This window comes from Schistocerca piceifrons, chromosome 6, assembly GCF_021461385.2.
Source record: "Schistocerca piceifrons isolate TAMUIC-IGC-003096 chromosome 6, iqSchPice1.1, whole genome shotgun sequence".
Taxonomy (NCBI): Eukaryota; Metazoa; Arthropoda; class Insecta; order Orthoptera; family Acrididae; genus Schistocerca; species Schistocerca piceifrons.
Window position 1 is genome coordinate 452772758 of NC_060143.1, and position 14934 is coordinate 452787691.

Genomic DNA, 14934 nt, shown 5'->3' on the forward strand with positions numbered 1-14934 from the left:
GCAGGTGAGGTAGCATTGAGTCTGTCCCTCTGTTTCTTGACAAGGGAGAGAGCCGGATTCCAAACAGAGTTTAAACAGAAACCTCCATCCCTGTTAACAAGGTTGCTCGCTAATTTAATCTCAACTGCCTCCCGAATCACACTGTCCCAATAGCTGGACGTGCATGCCAATATATCGGTGTTATTATATAACATGGAGTGACCAGTATCCAAGCAATGTTCGGCAATAGCAGATCTATTTGGCTGCTGTAATCGTGTGTGCCGTTTATGCTCAGTACATCTGTCCTCCACGGTCCTGATAGTTTGACCAATATATGCCATGCCGCAGCTACAAGGGACACGATATACACCCGCCTTACGCAGTCCAAGATCATCCTTAACGGAACTCAAAAGTGCTCTAATTTTAGATGGAGGTCGGAAAACACATTTCACATCGTATTTCCGTAAAATACGACCGATCTTATTGGACGTGTTTCCTACGTAAGGCAAGAAGGCTGTAGACTTAGGTGTTGACTCAGAATTATCAATCACCTGATGTACAGTTGGTCGATAGCGCAACGCACGTTCAATCTGTCTATCACTGTAACCATTTTGACGAAATGTAACTTCAAGATGGGACAGCTCAGCTGGCAAAGTCTCAGCGTCAGAAACGATATGTGCCCTGTGTACCAAGGTACGAAGTACCCCTTCACGCTGAGCCGAATGGTGACAACTATTAGCTTGTAAGTACAAGTCGGTGTGAGTACGTTTCCTGTAGACAGCATGTCCCAATGATCCATCATCCCTCCTCCTAACCAACACGTCGAGAAAGGGAAGGCAACCATCCTTTTCCACCTCCATCGTAAAACGAATGTTCGGGTGGATCGAGTTCAGATGTTCTAGAAAGACATTCAAATTCTCCCTACCGTGAGGCCAAACAACGAAGGTATCGTCAACGTATCTATAGAAACAGGCGGGTTTTAAAGGTGCCGACTCCAATGCACGTTCCTCAAAGTCTTCCATAAACAAATTTGCGATCACAGGAGACAACGGACTACCCATCGCAACTCCATCTGTCTGCTCGTAATACTGGTCATTAAATAAAAAATAAGTGGATGTCAACACATGCCTAAAGAGTTGATTTTATTAGTTCAATTGAACAGGCAGTTTGCAAACTACCTCCTGACGCTGCAGAGGAAGTTAGGAGGGAGGCATGCCGTGTTTTGACTAGGGCTCGTCCACCCAAGAGTAATGTAACAGCAGCAGAGAGGGCTGCTTTACGCTCTCTCAAGGTTGATCCCAGTATTGTTATTTTACCTGCTGACAAGGGCAATGCCACTGTTGTTTTAAATAAACATGATTATGTACAAAAGATGCAACGTTTACTATCTGATTCAACGTATCGCAGAATCGATGCTGACCCCACGAAAAGTGTTGAGAGAAAGACCAACAGCCTCCTGAAGAAAAGTGGTTTGTCGCAGGACACAATCAAGGGGCTTAACACCTATAGTGCGGTTCCCCCTAGGTTATATGGCCTTCCAAAGGTTCATAAGGAAGGGGTTCCTTTCCGTCCTATAGTGAGTAACATCGGCGCCCCGACATATCGTGTATCCAAGCATCTTGCATCTCTGTTGAGTCCACAAGTAGGACGGTGTGAACATCATATCAGGAACTCAGCTGATTTTTTACGTCGTTTGGAGGGACTGAGGCTGAATGACTCTGATATTTTAGTGAGTTTCGATGTGGTCTCTCTCTTCACTCGTGTTCCTCTGTCTGATTCGTTGCGGTTAATTGAAGCCAGGTTTGGTGCTGATTTAACTAATCTCTTTAGGCATGTGTTGACATCCACTTATTTTTTATTTAATGACCAGTATTACGAGCAGACAGATGGAGTTGCGATGGGTAGTCCGTTGTCTCCTGTGATCGCAAATTTGTTTATGGAAGACTTCGAGGAACGTGCATTGGAGTCGGCACCTTTAAAACCCGCCTGTTTCTATAGATACGTTGACGATACCTTCGTTGTTTGGCCTCACGGTAGGGAGAATTTGAATGTCTTTCTAGAACATCTGAACTCGATCCACCCGAACATTCGTTTTACGATGGAGGTGGAAAAGGATGGTTGCCTTCCCTTTCTCGACGTGTTGGTTAGGAGGAGGGATGATGGATCATTGGGACATGCTGTCTACAGGAAACGTACTCACACCGACTTGTACTTACAAGCTAATAGTTGTCACCATTCGGCTCAGCGTGAAGGGGTACTTCGTACCTTGGTACACAGGGCACATATCGTTTCTGACGCTGAGACTTTGCCAGCTGAGCTGTCCCATCTTGAAGTTACATTTCGTCAAAATGGTTACAGTGATAGACAGATTGAACGTGCGTTGCGCTATCGACCAACTGTACATCAGGTGATTGATAATTCTGAGTCAACACCTAAGTCTACAGCCTTCTTGCCTTACGTAGGAAACACGTCCAATAAGATCGGTCGTATTTTACGGAAATACGATGTGAAATGTGTTTTCCGACCTCCATCTAAAATTAGAGCACTTTTGAGTTCCGTTAAGGATGATCTTGGACTGCGTAAGGCGGGTGTATATCGTGTCCCTTGTAGCTGCGGCATGGCATATATTGGTCAAACTATCAGGACCGTGGAGGACAGATGTACTGAGCATAAACGGCACACACGATTACAGCAGCCAAATAGATCTGCTATTGCCGAACATTGCTTGGATACTGGTCACTCCATGTTATATAATAACACCGAGATATTGGCATGCACGTCCAGCTATTGGGACAGTGTGATTCGGGAGGCAGTTGAGATTAAATTAGCGAGCAACCTTGTTAACAGGGATGGAGGTTTCTGTTTAAACTCTGTTTGGAATCCGGCTCTCTCCCTTGTCAAGAAACAGAGGGACAGACTCAATGCTACCTCACCTGCGAATTCATAGTCTCACTATCGATAGCTCTGACTTTGGCCATCTTTGGTGGCACTAGTGTTCAGTGTGTGTGTGTTATCTTTCCTGCTTGGGTCCGAGAACCGAGGTATTAAATTTGCATGTATGTCGCCTGTCCGTTGCAGTTTGCCTTGAAAATGGCGGGGTGTTCTCCCGCCGAAATATCGGCGGTTGCTGAAAGTGTTACCTGGCTGAATTCCCGGAAGTTATTTGAATGCATTCCCATTGTCAACCCAACGTGCTGGAAATCCAAGAAATCCTATATCATTATGTCCCAAGAATGCAAATGTGTCACATTATTACAATAATAACCATATACAAGTGATCATAAGGCTTACAATCTAAATCACATGGAAATAGATCACAAAAAGTGAAATGAAAGTGCTCAGATAATAACTCAGATCAACTGTAGTAATAATATTCACACAGACAAATTATAAGGCTTAGACTCTAATTCATGTGCAAAATGTTCTGTTAGTAAATGATATACCAGTGCTACACAGTAAGTTCACATAGTAATGCTTAAAATTAAACACAGTTTCATGAAGTGTTACACACTGTCAAAAAACTCCTGTAAGAAAGAGCTATCCAAAAGACAAGGTTTTAGCTGTTTTCTGAATTTAGTCAGATTTCCAAGGATTGATTTGACATGAACTGAAAGTTCATTATATAGTTTTATGCTTGAGTAGTGTACTCTTTTCTGTACCACACTGAGACTTTTTTTGGTATCTTTCTGAATATTACGTTTACTTCTTGTATCATGACTATTTCTTCAGGATTTCCTGGCAATCTGCTGACATCTTGAGATGTTAGGCCTTCTGCCGCATATCAGTGTTGTGCACACACAATATTTCAACAATGTGACAGTGTCTTCATCAAGTTCTACTTGAGACTGCTGCCCAAGTGGAATGGGTCCCATCTTTATACTGCCTGCCTTTTCCTTTCATGGTCACTTCTAAGCACTCCATCTGTGGCTTGCTCCCACTATCAGCATTCTGAACTGTACCATCTTCAATCCAGTACACCTGGCCATGAGCTGGTGTTCAATTTTTGGTTGGGTGCACCTCTGTGGTCAGTTCTAAAAGTGATCATGGAGCGGGAAGACAGAAAGTATAAATATTGGACCCGTTACACTTGATTAGCAGTCTCAGGTAGCACCTGATTGAAGACAACGGGTCACATTGTCAAAATATTGTGCGTGGATGACACTGATATCTGACAGAACACCCAACACCTCAAGATGTCTTGATATGCACTGCTTATTTTGTAAATTGTAGTAATGGCATGGGCAGATGAGGATCACCAGCTGTTTGAATAAATTTCTGCATGGGCATCTACAGTTAACTGTACTCATAATTCTGATGACCCTTTACTGTGCCATGAAGACTTGTGACTAGTTTCCACAGAATATGATGCCATATGTCATAAGTGAATGGAAATATCCAAGATAATCAGTTTTTATTGTTTCCAAGTCACAAACAGATGCAATTAAGTGAATGATAAACACTGCCGAATTCAGACTTTTTCGTAGATATATGATGTGAAGTGATCAATTTAGTTTATTAATATGTAATCCCAGGACTCTCAATATTTCTTTGTCACCACATTTAATTCCTACATCATCCTGTTTTTATGTGCTGTGTAAAACTGAATGAACTGAGTTTTGTCAAAACTGAAGGACACGTTATTCGAAGAGAACCAGTCTAGAGTTTCTTGTATAAAGTTGTCTCAGAGCTCTCTAGACAGCAATTGAGTATTTTGTCAATCGTAATGGTTATGCCATCCGCAAACAGGGTGAACTGTGCTTTTTTGCGCATACACAACAGCATGTTATTGATAGAAATTAAGAATAGTAATGGACCAAGCACTAAACCATGCAGTACTCCACGTTTCACTGTGCCACAGTCAGAGCAGGTAGGTGTCACTGTAGAATCATTCAACACAACCTTCTGCTTTCTGTCATGTAGATACTGCTCAAGTCACATCCCTGCTTTACCATATAAATGATAGAGCTCAGCCTTCCTAAGTAGAGTTTTGTGATCTACTCAGTCAAATGCTTTATATTCCGTCTGGTAACATTTTAGTGTTTATAGATTTGACCAGCTGGCTAACAAATGAGAAAGTGGCCTGTTCAGTCAAAATGCCATTTTGCAAACCAAACTGATTTAAATTTAGGATACTGTGTTTATTAACTCCATAATCCTCTTCTACATAAGCATCTTCAGTATTTAGTAACGAAATTTGTCATTAGTTGGAAACCTGAGCTTTATCACCTTTTTTGGAGAATGGTTTGACAACTGCATATTCGAGTCTTTTAGAGACAACACCTTGATTTAAAAATTAATTAAATACTGTACAGGTGCTGACAGATTGAGTATGGGAGTCCTTTATTTTCAATAAAAGAAAAGGGAATTTTTTTTTTATGTGTGAGCTATGGGTGGCAATGGATCTTCACAAAGCCGTGCATGGGCACTGGGTTGGCGACACATCAGATTTTTCCAGTATGTGCCGCTATCCCACGGTTTGTTCACGTGCTCGATGAACAAACAACCTTTCTGCTGACGGGGTGATGCTTAGACACTTAGGGAAGCGTCGCTTGCCTAGGCAGAGCTCCTACAGCAGCCAATCAGAAAGGTCCAGGAGATCACGTGTGAGCACCCACCGCGCCGAGCTGCATGGACGAGGCGGGTGGATCGCTCTCTTTTACTGACAGGCCCCCGACGAGATCAGACGCATTGGCCGGTTGCCTCCATGCACTTTTTGAGCACCGGCTCAATCTGTTTGCACCTTAGGGACGCTAAACTCACATAATGTACCCCGGCTAGGTCAATCAGTAAATGTTTTCTCAATAAACAGGAGGCTGTTTGCCGACCGGAGTTGAAAAATTAACACTTGTTCTTTTTTAGACCCCACTTCCACCTCAGCCACATCCTGAATGCAATGAAATTCTAAACTCAGATTGGAATGTATACCGCAGAGACAGGCTGGACAGTGAAGGGGGAGGTGTGTTTATAGCGATAAGAAGTGCGATAGTATCGAAGGAAATTGATGGAGATCCGAAGTGTGAAATAATTTGGGTGAAGGTCACGGTTAAAGCAGGCTCAGACATGGTAATTGGATGTCTCTATAGGCCCCCTGGCTCAGCAGCTGTTGAGGCTGAGGACCTGAAGGATAATTTGGAAAATATTTCGAGTAGATTTCCCCACCATGTTATAGTTCTGGATGGAGATTTTAATTTGCCGGATATAGGCTGGGAGACTCAAATGTTCATAACGGGTGGCAGGGACAAAGAATCCAGTGAAAATTTTTAAAGTGCTTTATCTGAAAACTACCTTGAGCAGTTAAACAGAGAACCGACTCGTGGCGATAGCATATTAGACCTTCTAGTGACAAACAGACCCAAACTATTTGAAACAGTTAATGCAGAACAGGGAATCAGCAATCATAAAGTGGTTACTGCATTGATGATTTCAGCCGTAAATAGAAATATTAAATAAGGCAGGAAGATTTTTCTGCAAAGGTGACAAAAAGCAGATTTCAGAGTACCTGATGGCTCAACACAAAAGTTTTGTTTTAAGTACAGATAGTGTTGAGGATCAGTGGACAAAGTTCAAAACCATTGTACAATATGCGTTAGGTGAGTATGTGCCAAGCAAGATTGTAAGAGATGGGAAAGAGCCACTGTGGTACAACAACCGAGTTAGAAAACTGCTGCGGAAGCAAAGGGAAGTTCACAACAAACATAAATATAGCCAAAGCCTTGCAGACAAACAAAAATTACGTGAAGCGAAATGTAGTGTGAGGAGGGCTATGCAAGAGGCCTTCAATGAATTTGAAAGTAAAGTTCTATGTACTGACTTGGCAGAAAATCCTAAGAAATTTTGGTCTTATGTCAAAGCGGTAGGTGGATCAAAACAAAATGTCCAGACACTGTGTGACCAAAATGGTACTGAAACAGAGGATGACAGACAAAGGCCGAAATACTAAATGTCTTTTTCCAAAGCTGTTTCACAGAGGAAGACTGCACTGTAGTTCCTTCAATAGATTGTCTCACAGATGACAAAATGGTAGATATCGAAATAGACGACAGAGGGATAGAGAAACAATTAAAATTGCTCAAAAGAGGAAAGGCCGCCGGACCTGATGGGATACCAGTTCAATTTTACACAGAGTACGCGAAGGAACTTGCCCCCCTTCTTGCAGCGGTGTACCGTAGGTCTCTAGAAGAGTGTAGCATTCCAAAGGATTGGAAAAGGGCACAGGTCATCCCCATTTTCAAGAAGGGATTTCGAACAGATGTGCAGAACTATAGACCTATATCTCTAACGTCGATCAGTTGTAGAATTTTGGAACACGTATTACGTTCGAGTATGATGACTTGTCTGGAAACTAGAAATCTACTCTCTAGGAATCAGCATGGGTTTTGGGAAAGACGATCGTGTGAAACCCAGCTCGCGCTATTAGTCCACGAGACTCAGAGGCCCATAGACACGGGTTCCCAGGTAGATGCCGTGTTTCTTGACTTCCACAAGGCGTTTGATACAGTTCCCCACAGTCGTTTAATGAACAAAGTAAGAGCATATGGACTATCAGACCAATTGTGTGATTGGATTGAAGAGTTCCTAGATAAGAGAATGCAGCATGTCACTGTCAATGGTGAGAAGTCTTCCAAAGTAAGACTGATTTCAGGTGTGCCACAGGGGAGGGTTGTAGGACCGTTGCTATTCACAATATACATAAATGACCTTGTGGATGACATTGGAAGTTCACTGAGGCTTTTTGCGGATGATACTGTGCTGTATCGAGAGGTAACAATGGAAAATTGTACTGAAATGCAGAAGGATCTGCAGCGAATTGACGCATGGTGCAGGGAATGGCAATTGAATCTCAATGTAGACAAGTGTAATGTGCTGCGAATACATAGAAAGAAAGATCCCTTATCATTTAGCTACAATATAGCAGGTCAGCAACTGGAAGCAGTTAATTCCATAAATTATCTGGGAGTACACATTAGGAGTGATTTAAAATGGAATGATCATATACAGTTGATTGTTGGTAAAGCAGATGCCAGACTGAGATTCATTGGAAGAATCCTAAGGAAATGCAATCCGAAAACAAAGGAAGTAGGTTACAGTACGCTTGTTCGCCCACTGTTTGAATACTGGTCAGCAGTGTGGGATCCGTACCAGATAGGTTTGATAGAAGAGAGAGAGAAGATCTAACGGAGAGCAGCGCACTTCATTACAGGATCATTTAGCAATCGCAAAAGCGTTACGGAGATGATAGATAAACTCCAGTGGAAGACTCTGCAGGAGAGACGTTCAGTAGCTCGGTACAGGCTTTTCGAGAATATACCTTCACCAAGGAGTCAAGCAGTATATTGTTCCCTCCTATGTATATCTCGCAAAGAGACCATGAGGATAAAATCAGAGAGATTAGAGCCCACTCAGAGGCATACCGACAATGCTTCTTTCCACGAACAATACGAGACTGGAATAGAAAAGAGAACCGACAAGAGGTACTCAAGGTACCCTCCGCCACTCACTGTCAGGTGGCTTGCGGAGTATGGATGTAGATGTAGATGTAGATGCACAACTGGTGTCAGTGAAGTGGGATCTGACCCACCATGTGGTCTAACAAGTATTGAAATTACGGCTTGATGCCGGTACATTTTCTTTGACCTGGGGTCATGCAGTAAATTAACTTCTTGTGGTGCTGGAAGCACCGATACAACACTGCATTATTACATGCAGCTGTCCCTGTTGCCGTCGTGTTGGCCCTGGTGGCCTGTTTTATTTCAGCATTAACGCACACGATACAGCGACATCGCTGCGCGTTTACCATCATGCCACCAGCCAAGCTGCAGTCAACCGGATGCCACTGTGTCAGATGCTGCTGGGGCAGCAGTTCTCACCACCACTGTAGTGTCACTGTGTAGCCTGCAGTCAACGCCCAGCTGCCGCTTCATCTGCCTACGCCGCCACCGCCAACGTTGCCGCCTCCAGCATAATGAAGTAGTGTAAGTCGCGAGCAATTGCAGTAGCCTGACAGCCTGACCTCGCTATCTTTGTAGCAATTCCTTGAGTTGTTTGCGAAGTCATTTTATAAACATGCTTGACACCCGTTCAAATAAGCAAGCAGGAGCTGCTGCTGAAATTCCTGGCGCAGACCCTGTCACTATGTTAGAAGAACAGATAAGACAGTTAACTGTGCAAAAGATGGAATTGCGAGAGCAGTGCAATGCGTTTGCGGCAGAAAGCAACAAAAAAGTTACAATTGAACAAGCAGCTGCAAGTGCTAGTCACACCTCTGCAGTTAGCCCAGTTCCGCCTATGTCCACTCTTGTTCGCAGTTTTCTTGCCATAAATTTCATCCCGACTTTCGCGGGTAAAACTAACGAAAATGTAACGACATTTTTGCAGTGTGTCAAAGATGTAGGTAGGACTTGTGGCTGGCCTGATAGTTTCCTTTTGAGTGTGCTGAAGCTGAAACTAGCAGGAGACGCTCGAACATATGTTGAGTCAGTCAACGCTCTGCGAAATGCTATCACTTTTGAAGCCTTGGCTAAAGGGTTAGCAGGGCACTATTCCGATAAGAGAGGTGTCAGTTATTATCAGGATTTGCTGTCTACCTTACGACAGAAAACCAATGAAGATTTAGAAGTATTTGCTGATTGAATCCGCACGGTATCGTGTCGCACTTATGTGCTTAGCAAATGCCAGGCCCGTAATGAAGTTTTAATAGAGGAAGCAAAAGCAAGGGCTATAGATGTGTTCATTTGAGGGATTAACCCGCAAACCACGACAGAAGTGAAAATGGCTTCCCCTACTACATTGCACGAAGCTGTGCGAATTGCACTGCTATGTGAGGAAGCAGGGAGATTTGTTTCTAACCCATCGCGAAGTAACAAGTCGTGGCGCATGTTTCTTAATGATGCAAAATGTCAGCACTGCAGGAAGTTTAATCATACTGCCGTGCACCGTGTTGTGGCAGATGCCACAAGATCGGGCATACTAATGCCACATGCCCCCAAAACAAAGTAACCAGACAAAGGCAGCGAAATGTCCCACAGACAAACAGGCAACGGGGTAGTTACCAACAGGGAAATGGTCGGGGGGCAGGCTCGGCCACCTACCCTCGCCCCCGATAAAAGTAATGCAACCGGTGTATAAAAAACAGCAGAAAGATGAGGTGGCAAATGTTTTGCTAGAGGGTAAACTCAGGGGTAGAACAATTAGAGTGTTAGTAGATACGGGAGCACAAATTAGCATGCTGTTTGTCCCCTATCATGATAATTGGAGGTTGAAACCACCCCGCTCTCACATTGCTGGACTGGGTGAAGGACTGATCATTCCTGCCGGGTCATCTTTCGTTAGTTTTCAGTTAAGTAAAAAAAAAATATGGTTTTAATATAGAGGTTGTATGGAAACATAGGAGAGACTTGATATCATTCTAGGCAATGATTTCCTCAATGAGTACCAAGGGGTAATCGATTATAGGACGCACACCATCCGATTTGGTGAGGAAACTCACTTTTTCGGCAGCATTTGGACCGAAAGCACGAGAGGAAACTGTGAGGGGTGGCCGCTCTCACAGGATCCGACAGAACCACGTACATGGCCCATTAAATCGTTACGCCCAGTTACCATTGAGAGTGGGACAGGCAAGGTTCTATGGATTGATATCAAAGCTCCATTGCCTACTAGTTCAATCATTTTTGTGGATCCGTTCCGTCAAAACGATGTGTTGGACAGGTTGCAAGTTCATGTGAAGAGAGGTTTATGTGCTGTAGAAAGAAAAGGGAAGAAGTATTGTGTACCTGTATGTGTCGATAATTTTGGTTTGAGAAGGATAGAGATTCCACGTGGAACAGTTTCAGCAAGTGGTCAGGAAATAGTAGATGATGATTTTTCAGAAATAAATGAAGGTAAGAATCAAAATAGGAAGCAATTCCCTATTAGAAGTGTGCATACCCTGATACCCTCTTTGCAAAAGCAATTTAATGAAAAGTTAGAGCATTTGAGTAAAGCAGGGCAGAGGCTAATATTGCGCGTATTGGAAGAATTTGCGTGGTTGTTTGAGGAAAGGCAATATTTGCCTGCTACTGACCTCATACAGCACGAGATTCCCACCGGGGATGCTAGACCTGTATCTCAAAAGGCATATAGAATCCCTTATCATTTACAACCAATAGTGGAAGACACAGTTCAACAGCAGCTAGCAGCAGGGATTGTTCAACCCTCTGCCAGCCCCTGGTCGTCCCCAATCGTTCTGGTTTGTAAGAAATCAATCAATGGCGAGAAGAGTCATAGGCTTTGTGTTGATATGAGAGCGGTGAATAAAGTAACAACACCTGATACTTATCCTTTGCCTCGTATTGATGAAACCCTAGATCAATTAGGAAACTGCAAGTATTTCACCACTTTAGATATGCGGTATCATTATATTCCTATAGCTCCCAAGGACAGACCTAAAACCGCCTTTATTGTGCCTTCGGGTTTGTATGAGTTTTTACGCATGCCATTTGGTTTCAGAAATGCTCGTGCAACCTTTCAAAGATTTGCTGATTTATTGTTACGTGATTTAAAGCTCACCACATGTTTAGTTTATTTAGACGATATTATTGTATTTTCTAGAACTACTGAAGAACATGCAGAAAGGTTGAGGTGTGTTTTGTCACATTTGCAGAGTGCCCATTTAAGTCTGAAGATAGAAAAATGTTTATTTGCACAGTCACAAGTCCACTACTTGGGACATGTCATTAGTGCTGAAGGTGTCAAACCAGATCCTCGGTTGACTGAGGCTGTGAGAGATTTTCCCACCCCAACCAATGTAAAAGAGTTACAGTCACTGCTTGGCCTATGTAATTATTATCACCGGTTTGTGAAAGATTATGCCACCATAGCTAAGCCATTAACCAAGTTGTTGAAAAAAGGTGCAGTTTTCGAGTGGTCATAAGAATGTGAAGTAGCTGTAAAGAAGATTAAAGAAGTACTAACAAGCTCACCTCTGTTAGTCTGTCCAGATTTTGAAAAACCTTTATTCTTGCAACTGATGCCTCAGATTTTGCTCTTAATGCAGTCCTTAGCCCCATAATGGGTGAAGAGCAACAAATGCCAGGATAGCTGCGTGGTATTGGTGTTCAAAAGTATATTCAAAATTGTTTACCTTGCACTCAAAGAGCACCCCCTCCTAGGACCAAAATACCTTTACAAAGCCTTCCAGAGATGACGAGAACATTTCAGAGTATTGCCCTGGTTATCATCGGTCCTTTTCCACAAAGCAATCAAAACAATAAATATATCCTGTCCATTATGGACCACTTTTCTCGATACATTGTTTTGGTACCTCTCGCTGATATGACAGCAGAGACAGTTGCTAGAGAATTTGTCAATCACTTAGTTTTGCCTTTCGGCAGCCCTGATGCTGTTCTAACAGACCAAGGGACGAACTTTATGTCAGCTTTATTCGTTCAAGTGTGCAAGCTTCTAGGAATAAAAAAGTGAAGAACCACCCCCTTTCATCCAAACGCAAATGGCCACCTGGAACGTGTCCACAGGACAATTAAGAAAATGTTAAGTTGCTATGTAAACAGAACACATTCAGATTGGGACTGTTATATCAATATAGTCGTTCAGCCTATAATAGCCGTGTCCATGAGTCAACAGGCTATAGTCCTTATGAGATAGTTTTTGGCAAACCTATGAACTCACCTTTTGAATTGGACAAATTGCCCCCAGGTGTGGACATAACTGAAGTCAAGAGGTTAGCTCGCCATTTCAAGTCAATTTGGAAACAAGTTCAAACCAATAATTCCAAAGCCACCAAAAAACAATTACAGCAGAGTAATAAGAATGCAGTAATGCCCCTTTACAAGCCTGGAGATTTAATCTTGTTGCATAACCCAACAGTAAGACGAGGAAGAACAAAGAAGTTTGCACTTCAGTATGGGGGACCATACCCCATCATTCGGTTAACCTCTCCAGTAAATGCTGAAATCCAGTTGCCAGATCGGTTAGTGATAGTACATTTTGATCGTCTGAAACCCTTTTATGGAAAAGCACCTTCCATTCCGACAGTTTTGCCTAATCCATCGCCTAGTAGCGTATCAACTATGCCAGGACCTACAGTGACTAAAGCAAAGAAAAAGAAGGTAAAACCTTTACCTGTCAGACCTAGATATTTCTTAAGGAACAAGCATCATTATGCATTGAGGTCAAGAGAGTAAGTTTGTATCTTGTTTTGTAGTGTATCAAGCGTAGCTGTTAACACACTAGATATCAGACCCAATGCTTGTAATCGCTGGGTCACCTTCATACTAGCTTCATCTGCCTCATTGTAAATATCACACCACATCTCTCTCTCTCTCTCTGTTTCCCACCCTGAGAGTACAAATCCGTGCTTGAACTATGGAGTTTACCCCAGAGTTTAATCTATGTATCAATAAGGTAACAGGACAAGAATAGTGAGGTTTTGGAATCATTTATTATTGAAAGAAATAATTACACAGTACATACAAATCTAACATTCAGCCTGGAAGGACACAGCAATTTTAATGATATTTCTTTTCACACGTTGCACTGTCCATCTACACAGCATACCGATGCAAAGTACATATGACTATCAGTAACAAAATACACCTACTAGTGCCACTGTAATGAAAGAGAGCTGGTAGCTGCTCCGAAGTTTTAGTGCGTCATATGCCTATACTGAAATGCTGGAGAGTATGACAAAGAACATTGAATGGTAAGTATTCTGTGAAGAGGAGTGATCTGTGTTATGGTACCTGGTTATGGGAACTACACTTGTAGTATTTATGCCATTCATCCTCCATACGACAGTACTGGTAACTTCCCTTTTGAATATCGCTGCAATACCTATTAACCACAAATCATTTTGTCTAATGCTCAAATAAAGTACACCTTTTCATAATGATGTCTGCCGATGTACACAACACAAATTGCTATCTTTTAAGAGGAACTTTTATTGATTGCCTAGCAGAAGCTAGTGAAAACTTTTCCCAGGTTACAAACCAAGTGAATATTCAATGCAATTTCTTCAATACTATGTGATGAAAGAGTAACTTATTTAGTCAAAGTTCACATAGAAAGATCGTTGTCTATGCGCTGACGTATACTGGCACCACTACGTAATTGGTAGAGGACTCAATCATTTCTAATGTAATGCATCTCAGTTCGTATAGCCCCCAATAATATTTTTCCGCTATCTTGGAAAACAGGGATTAAAAGTTTTTGTGTTCCACCGTTAAAGAGACTATTGGTATTTGCGGTTGCAAGTTAAAGGAAGTAGTGCCGCTCATGGGCGTCTTCAGGCGTACTTCTTTGCCATACACATTCAGGAATTGGCGGATATACATAACTTAGTGTAGCCGGCCACTATGATGTGCATTTCTGTATCCAACCTGGCTATGTACGGAAGGGAGCTGGGCTCGGAATCGTCCAATAGAGAGCACTACTTTAAGAAGAATAGAATCAGAATCGTAGTTAGAGTTGAAGTATTGAGTATCACAACTTCACTAGTTCGGCATAGTCAAACACTAGTGTACTGAAGTCATTCACCCACATAGTAACAAATAACAGGCCACACCATCACAGACAAAAACAAAACATAACTAAGCGTACGAAGAAATGCACAGCTGCCTGATAGAGCATCCTTGCTGGAGGCGCCAGAGCAGCGCATTCCGTTAGATATGCAGCCGCACACACACCCACACACCAGTACACCCTATGTCGAATGAATCACTGTGCCACATTTTGTCATTTGTTACGTCATCTAATAAACCACACACGTCCTAGTTGATGAATTACACTACTACACGAAGTATCTTATACCTAACCAAACGCAAATTACATAAAACACACTAGTAAACGAAATTATTCCTACCTTATCTACAGTCTTGCAACTAATTCACACTCTTATGCTGTCTGAAATGCAACCTACGGCGTTCAACAAGCACATATGAGAATTACAGGATACACAAC

The 14934-nt window shown here is 42.5% G+C and overlaps 1 protein-coding gene across 2 annotated transcripts in view; it reads right to left on the bottom strand.

Moving 5' to 3' along the window:
- Positions 1–14934, bottom strand: part of LOC124803128 (ethylmalonyl-CoA decarboxylase-like) — a 68495-nt gene that overhangs the window by 30832 nt on the left and 22729 nt on the right. The window contains exon 2 of one of the 2 annotated variants that reach the window (XM_047264307.1): positions 3159–3173. The exons of the other annotated variant lie outside the window; for it this stretch is intronic. The gene's annotated coding sequence lies outside the window, so the exon portion shown is untranslated. The remainder of the gene's footprint in view (positions 1–3158; positions 3174–14934) is intronic. 2 annotated transcript variants of the gene reach the window in all.